This window comes from Aulostomus chinensis, chromosome 21 (genome assembly GCF_037954235.1).
Source record: "Aulostomus chinensis isolate RoL2024-O1b breed Wild chromosome 21, RoL_Achi_v1.0, whole genome shotgun sequence".
NCBI lineage: Eukaryota > Metazoa > Chordata > Actinopteri > Syngnathiformes > Aulostomidae > Aulostomus > Aulostomus chinensis.
Genome location: NC_141340.1, coordinates 9,172,695 through 9,181,140, shown reverse-complemented (window position 1 = coordinate 9,181,140; position 8,446 = coordinate 9,172,695).

Here is an 8,446-nt window from a genome sequence, read left to right as displayed (position 1 = left end):
TCCCACTCGCTGTTTGAATTAAATTATATATAAAAAAAATACCTCTTTGCATGGATGTTTTGTCGTTAACCTTCCTCCGGGTGTGATGATCCCATCAGAAGTTCTCAAAAGCCTCCTTATGACATATTGTTGCCTAATTGAAGCTTATTTTCAGAAGCCGCTCCGCTTCTCCGCATAAGTGCTGGTTTATTAGTTGATTCTAGCCTCAGAGTTCTTTTAACCTTAGACTTTTCCAAGCAAATATGTTTATCTCTGTTGGTAGAAAAGTAATGGTCCTGCAAGTCATTTTCATTGAAATATGTGTGTGAATCCTTTCTGTTTGGTGCTGCAAACGTCTGTTACTAGCTGAAGATATGTGATGCGGTTGGCCCAGCTGACAGGAGCATCATCACGGTCGGCCTAATTGGGAGAAATGGTGCGCGTTTTTTCGCAGCTTGTGGGGGCTTTTATTTTTCACCCTCATTGAAATCTCATTTATGCACGAATTTAACTCAGAAATCAATTAAGAGGTATTTTAGACGTGTTTTCGGTTTACGCCTCTTTCTCTCCTGAAATAAGATGCAGCACCTTCACCACCGCAGGTGTCAGTTCAGACTGAGTTGGAGCAGCTTTAGCGCACCTGACCTGCTTCCAAGCTTTTTAATATTAAACCTCCATCTTTTTACCCGGTGAAGCTCAAATATCCAGTAAGAGAAGGAAAAACAAATAAAGCAACACACAATTTCAAAAGGCCTTTTTTGATGTAGTTTTATTTCTCCTATTTTAATTCCAAACATGGAAACGTGTATAGAAATTAATTGCTATCTACTCCTAGCTTTAAATTCTAATTTTTTTTCTTCTATTTATGAACTTTTCTTCCGCCTGGCTAAGTTTAGGCAAAAACAAAACAGAAACTACTTGATTGCTTTCTTTACAAGTACATGTTGTACTTTGACTTCTACTTGTCTTGATTTTTTTTCCTTCCTCCCCCTCAACACTTCTCCCACTGCCGCTGCGTAAAGTAAACTGGACTCTTGTACTTGGGGTTCTTTCAAACACGGATCAAAGCGGCTCCAGTTCCTCATCAGTCTGCCAGGTGCGACTGACCCACCGCTTTGGTGTGACGACGCTCGGCTCCATCACTCCCAGTCAGTCCAGAAATTTTCCCCCCAGCTTCTTCATGGGTGCAGACACGTGGCTGTGTTCAGCAGTTGTGTAAGAAGATGAACAAACCACCTGTGCTGCGGCAGGTTTCTCAGACGAGCAGGGATCTAATGTTTCATTAACTCTTAAGTCCTTGAAGTGGAAATGAACCAGCTGCCCACGTATAAATATGAACTAGTCACAGGAATTATAATCATGTTATGTAGCCGAATTTCAGAGAGGTTAAAGGTCGCTGTAAGTAACTGCCTGCGAATGTATAAAAAGCCTTTGATCGATGTTTAGAAATATATTCTGACCAACTTTTTCCATTACGTGATCGACGTATAAAACATTCAGAGCAGCGTTTGCTAAGAGCCGGACGTTGATGCTTTTACGCCGCCTGGTTCAAGCAGGAAGCTCAAATCTGCTCCTGCTCTGTGGCAAGTAAACGCTGAGCAGCAGCTGAAGCAAAGCAAGTGACGAGACGACAGTCGGTCATGAGAATGCACCGATTATGACAGCTTTCTGAAAACACCTCACTTGTAACCGTCACATCAACGGATAAATGGTAAACAGATGAGATTAGGGTCCCTCAAATGCATTCATACTTGGCGCCATTCTGAAGCACGATTTCCCTCCTTCTCTAGGCTCTCATGATGGCGTGCGTTTGCATTGTTCTGAGTCCGACCTGGTACCTACCTACCTGGGATGTCAGTAAGAGCTAGCATACGCTAACGTCCTCCATAGCGTTACTCAGTTGAGTATACTGCATTCAAGATTTAGACTCTAAAAGGTCCACAAATCCTTACCTTGTGCGAGACTCTGTCCTCTCCATCGTAAACTGCCAGATTATGTAATGTAATGTTCTTGTTCAACAGTCACATCGCGTTTAACCTGGCCAAGTCGAAGAACTCCACGCCAGGGTGTGGTTTTGATCAATGAAAGGTTGAACAAATTGGCCTTCTGGGTGTAAAGGGATCACCCACTCTTGAGCAAGAAGGAAGAGTCGATCGATAGAAAGTTCTTCTGAGTGAGACATTTCTCTTCTGATGGGCTCTTCCAGGAATATTCTCTGCATAAGCGACGGCCTTCACACTCAGGACAGAGATCTGTTTGAAAACCCTTTCCACCATTATCAAAGTTTTAATCGAAATGAGGGAGGTTTTTTTTTTTTTGGAGGGATGGTGTTTATCCCTCCAGTAGAATTCCAGTTGGTTTTTCCACGGCTGTCAGAAGTCATAAGAATCAGACCTTTGGATGCTGAAAAAAAAGATCTTTTTAGTTTCTTTTTGACTCTGAAAAGATGAGCCAGGTGTCTTCCCTTTAAGCGTTCTTAAATATTCATGATAGCGGTTAAATATTCATGTGACAAATAATGGAACTGCAAGTGACAGAACAAACAAGTGAGCTCCATCCACAGCAGTGAGAGCCAGCTTTGATCCGCCGTACCTCAGCCTCTTACCTCCGCCGTCCTCCTCAACGAGACCCCTGATTCCAAGAGAAGTCGTCTGCCAATTCTGATCTCGTCACAGCTTTTCACTCATTTTCAAAGGCAGAGCTACAGGAAAAAGTCATTGGATGTTGACCTTTGAGGTTGGAATTTGCTCCAGTCAAGGGAATGATGATAAATGTCTGAATTGCTCATATTAGCATTCAAGCCACTCTTGTCAGCTGATGTCAACAGTTATTAAAGGACAATATGGCCCGGAGTTGACCCGCCACAATCCAGTGGCAAATACTGGCCTGCATCTGCTGAACTGCAGGCAGCCAAAACGTCTTAAGTCTCATAGTTAATCGTGGCTTTTACACACAACATTCATTCAAATTGGGCCCCTCCTCCCAGACCCAATGGCACTAGCAGTGTACAACCCACCCCACCCCACCACCCGGACCCCTGGCAACATGAGACAAGCTTAATGATGGCTAGCACAAGCTAAACAATGGCTAGCCACGATTAAAGTCAGCTACCACAAACTAAACGATACCTAGGACAAGCTAAAATGCAGTTTGCATGAGCTAAACAGCAGTTCGCGCAATCTAAAAGATGGTTAAAACAAGCTAAATGCCAGCAAGGACAAGCTAACCCCCACTTAGCACAAGCTAAACGCCAGGTGGCAAAACTTCCACTCTGAGACAATGAGAAAACAAAGTAAACGACAACAACAACAAAAAAACAATGAAATACAGTCAAAGTGCAGCGGCTCCGCACACACAGTCACAGCCACTTATGTCTAGAAGCCTTTTTACGTTGATTAAGTCTTTTCTTTCTTTTTTTAAATAGAAAATGCAGCAGACTCTACCTTCATACACCAGCTGGTGTTAACACATATTTCCCTCAGGATCAGAGACTAAATCAAAAATAAACTATTTGATTTACATTCATCAGGAGGCCACAAAATGTTTCATACCTTCTGGATGTGTAAGAGTCTAATTTAGCTTCCAGCTTGTTTTTGCTGAAGATGAATTAAAGCCATTTTAAGGATGTTTATGTTAGTTTTATCTTTAGATCCTTATGCATTGTTGTTGCCGCTCTTTCATCTTGATTTGTAAGGCACACTCGGTGATGATGAATGCACGCCGCACTGTATTCATTACAGGACCATTATTCCCAATATACATGCAAGGTGATTCGTCATTGCCGTTGAGATGGAAGAGACTTTCATAAAGCTTTGATTCATGTATAACCAGGTCGTAAACAAGCTTGGGAAATTGTTCCACGTATTCATACAATGACAGGATGCTTGATCTCGCTTTTGACATGAATGCATAATCCAGTTCAGTTGGGAAAATATGACGAATGTAAAGCACGCCACCTCGCCTGATGAAGTGATTGTGGTGTGTTTACGTCTGGTTTGTGCTGAGAGTTCTTGCTTGAGGTTTTGGGATCCGGTGGTGTATATTGTACAGGAACACATAGACCAAGCCTCGACATTGATATAATAGTTCCCCCCCCCCCCCCCCCCCCATCAAATGACTACAAAGTAATTGAAGTTTTCTGTAGCTGTTGATCAGAAGAAAGCATTTATCAATTTTGCCGAGAGCGACGACGGAAAAGAATTCTGTCACCACACATTCTCTTGTCAAGTTTAAAAACTCTTTTGAGTTCTGAAATAATGATTTTGAACAGAAGTATGTAAATAACCTTGACTTTGCTATAATCCGATCGTCTGATATCCCTGCGCTATCGCTCTGGAGCGAGCTCTCAAAGGAGCGTTTAGCAAAATTAATAAACCAGCTGGATCCCGAATGTAATAAGATGCATTGTTGAGAGTAAACAACAAAAGAAGCATTAGCATCTTCTGTTGTAAATCTCATAGTAGATACAGAACAATTACCAGCAGAAATGTGTGATATGCTTACCTTCTGTGACTGCACAATACTATCATTAAAATTCACCAAAATGAGTGTTTACTGTTACCTACATTAGCTAAAGTTAAGTCAATACTCCCAAATTAATCTCTTAGTTGTTTTGGTTTTTTTTAAAGACTATCTTATAGTACAGTCTGTGAAATGAAAAATCTCAGAAATCAGATATTCCTAAAATGCACGAGCACAGAGGGACCTTTGGCCGCCAAAATCTTTTTAGTTCATCATTTATTTCCAGTGGCTCCCTCAAGAACTGGTCAGTCGGATCATAACTTATCAGGCGCTTTTGGACCAATATGAGAACTATTTTTTATCTTCCTTTTTCCCACTAGTACCTTGTTTCACTGTGTATTTGCAGGTTATGTGATGTAAGCCAGCTGACGGCACAGTCGCTGCTCACGAGTGAGCTGCTGCCTTCCAAATGGCTTTTTTTTAAATGGCGGTTATGGGCTCAGCACGGTGGTGGAGTGGTTATCACTGTCGCCTCATGGCAAGGACGTTCAAGTTTTGACGGTTGACTGAATGCATGCTTTCCCCGTCTCTGTGTGCCCCCCATCTTCCTTCCACATACCAAAAACATGCAAATTAGGTTGATTGGAGACTCCAAATGTGCCTGTAGGCGGGACTGCTTGTCTGCAGTGGTCACCGGTGCTCCATCACCTCGTCTTCCACCGATTCAGTTACGTCATTCGTGGTTCCTATAAAGAAACAACCCTCCCTGAAGATAGGAGCTGTAAAGGTTCTTCAAAACGGTTTCCACTTCCCACAGCGCAAAAAAGGGAGTCATTTCTCCAACAGTTATGATGAAAAAGTTCCTGTGAGGCTTTAATGGAGTTTTTAAGTATCTTAGGGTCACAAAGGTGTTATGGGAGCTATTGGTTACACCTGTGACGTTGTCCCTCCACTGCTGGTAATCAACCTGTCTGAAGGAGATGTTCCCGGCTCCTTTGTGCGTTCAGAGGCTCAAACACCCTCAGTTGTTTGTCTGGATTTCTGTTCAGGTTTTAGTTGTTAGTGTGTTTCCGTCTTTGTTAGATTACCTGGCGTGGGTTCCTTTCGGAGAGTGAGCCTACTTCTTTATCATTTTGGCAGAATTAGAAGTGACTGTCCTCTTTCCTGAACCCACAGAGCGCAATTTTCGTCCTTTTTTTTTTTTTTTCATTGTCATTTGCAGTCTGTGTAAGTCTCTAAACTAGCATTCCTCAAACATATCAAGGGGCTCACTTTGAAAAATCTTATTAATGTAAACAAAGAGTTTGTGGAGAACCAGGTTTCCCCCTCTGCTTCCAGTTTCTATGCTAAATGGCTACAGTGTATCTTTCCAGCCTGATTTCTCTACTCCCATGCCACCACCCACCTAAATAAAGGTTTGTCTGCCTCGTATATTCGACCACAGCGTTCGCAGGGGCAGGTATTACGTGATCATTATCCTCAACTTTTTGTTAGTGGAAACCTCCAGCACGGAGAGGCTGCAGCACTCGTGGCAGCAAGGTGAGAGAGAGGAATGAATGATGCACTTGAAATGAAAGGATGAGTGTGGGCCGCCAGCATGTTTCACGGGCAATGAACCTGAGACAAAGATGAAATGGATAAGAGTGGGTGTCAGAGAGGCTCACCTTGATGACACCCACCACAGCTCATTGTCGCATTTCATTGTCAAGACCATCACGGTAAAATATCAGGAGATGTTCGTCATTCAGCCGACACATCTAGATCAGATTTTCACCGAGAGAGAGGGAAAAAAAGGTGGAGAGGAGAAGAATCCATTAAATTCTCGAGCAAAAGTTTATGTGTGTTCTCCAGCGCCACCTAGTGAAACCAGGAAGTGGTATTTGCACCAGAGTTCAGCACTCTCATTGCTGTCTCTCACTCCACAGGAGACACACACTACGATATTTGCTCCTGCACTTGTTTCACGCTGTGTTTGGTGGAGTGCACAACATCTGAGTGCTCTCTAATGTACTGTTCGCCACACATATACAAAATGACAGGCTCTATTAGGATGAAGGTTTTGATGTAGACTCCGCGCACAGGGCTGGAACAGATCCTGGAGGACAGCTCTGCAGGAGGGGGTCTGAGCCTGCCCCAGCAAGGAGGTCTCCTGAGTCCTCCAGTTGAAGGTGGAGTTGGGGTGGTGGAGGAGGGCATCAACAAGATGATGAAGAAAAAGAAGAAGAAGTAGTGGTGGGAGACTTGATGACAGAGGAGGAGCTGGACCAGAGGGAGGAGGATCAGGCTCAGTCATATCATTGAACTCCAAACATCCATCCATCCATTCATCCATTTTCTTGGGGGGGTTGAGCCTATTCCAGCAGCCTTCAGGTGAGAGGTGGGGTTCACCCCGAACGGGCCGCCAGCCAACACATGTAGACAGACAACCAGTCACATCTACAGTCAATTTAGAGTATCAATCAGCCTCGTCCCCTCTTGATGTCTTTGGACTGTGGGAGGAAGCTGGAGTACCAGAGAGAACAGGAACAGGGAGAACATGGAGACTCACACAGAAAGATCCTGTGCTGGAGCCGGGGCTCGAATCTGGAACCTTCTTGCTGTGAGGGGACAGTGCTGACCACTGCACCACTGTGCCGCCCATTGAACTACAGCCAAGTTCAAGTCTTCAATAAAGAAAAGAAATTAGAACAGAATAGAGTGGCCTTATCGCCATAGTACAGAATCACAATGATAATTTAGAGCAGAAATATAAAAAATAAAGTGTAGACATTTAGGCTTAATGTTAAATTACTCACCCTATATGCTCAATAATAATCTTTTTTTTTTTGGACAGACAACTTAAATAGTGCCTTAAAGGTGGAGCATCCCAAGGCTGCACCAGGTCAAACTTCTCAATATGATTGGTGGATATATTTTTGATGAACATTTTATGGACACCTCTGTTTGACAACCAGTGATGCAGACAGCGACCTCCCGTTAGTCGGACCTGAGCTCTCCAGTGAAGCTCAGCTTCAGCGTCACAGACGTGACTGATGAGTGGAGGGATGGGATTTATCGCCTGTCAGCAGAGGCGGTTAACCCCCGCTGTTACATCGCCATTTGATGGATGTTAATAAGACGCATTAGCATGCATCACTTTTATGATACAGGGGGAGCAAACGCTAGATTAAATCATCACGTCACATTAGCCGGTGCTGATGAAGAACAGCATCAGCACCAGAGCGGTAATTAGGTGTGAGCAGAAGAAATGTAAAGATTTAGCAGGAGCAGCAGGAGAAGCAACGAGATCCTGCAGATTAGTTAATCCCTGTGAACGAAGATGAAACTGATAATTTGAACCAAAGATAAGGGATCAGAAATTAATCAGAAGCTTATCAGTGACGTTGTTGGACACTAGATCAGCGGTGGGGGTTCGTGACAGGGTAATGGGCATCTGATGTGACTGTCTGTGTCTCTATCTTCTAATCGCTACTGGAGGGACGAACATGTCGTTAGACACCTGCACACAGAGGGAGAACATGTAGAACACGTCCATGTTGAGTTCTGTTTATCCACCCTCAGGGTTTTAACCATTCTCTTACAGTAAAGATAGATTTTATCACATGAACGGCGCTTTCAATAAAATTGAACACGACATAATCTGAAATTTTTTTGATGCCCAATTGATTAGCCATATGTAAATCCATGTTTATTAACAGAAGAGTTTAAAGATGTTTGTTGTGTCAATGTCATAGCATTGATCAGGTTAGATTTGACCCATGTGTGTTAAGCACACATTTAAGTGTGTGTGCATTCACATGTTGAGGCTGCTATAAATAAAAAAGTTTGTTCTGTAGAACTGAAGGCGTAAAATGACCTGAAGTACTTTGTGAAAGGGCTCCATCTAGTGGAAAACTGGGATAACTTATAAATTAAAAACACTACACTTGGGGCTCTGAGGTTTGCTTGCTGTAACGGTTCAAAAAATAATAAATGTGAAGGCGCTATGAATTTCTGTTATGGTTTT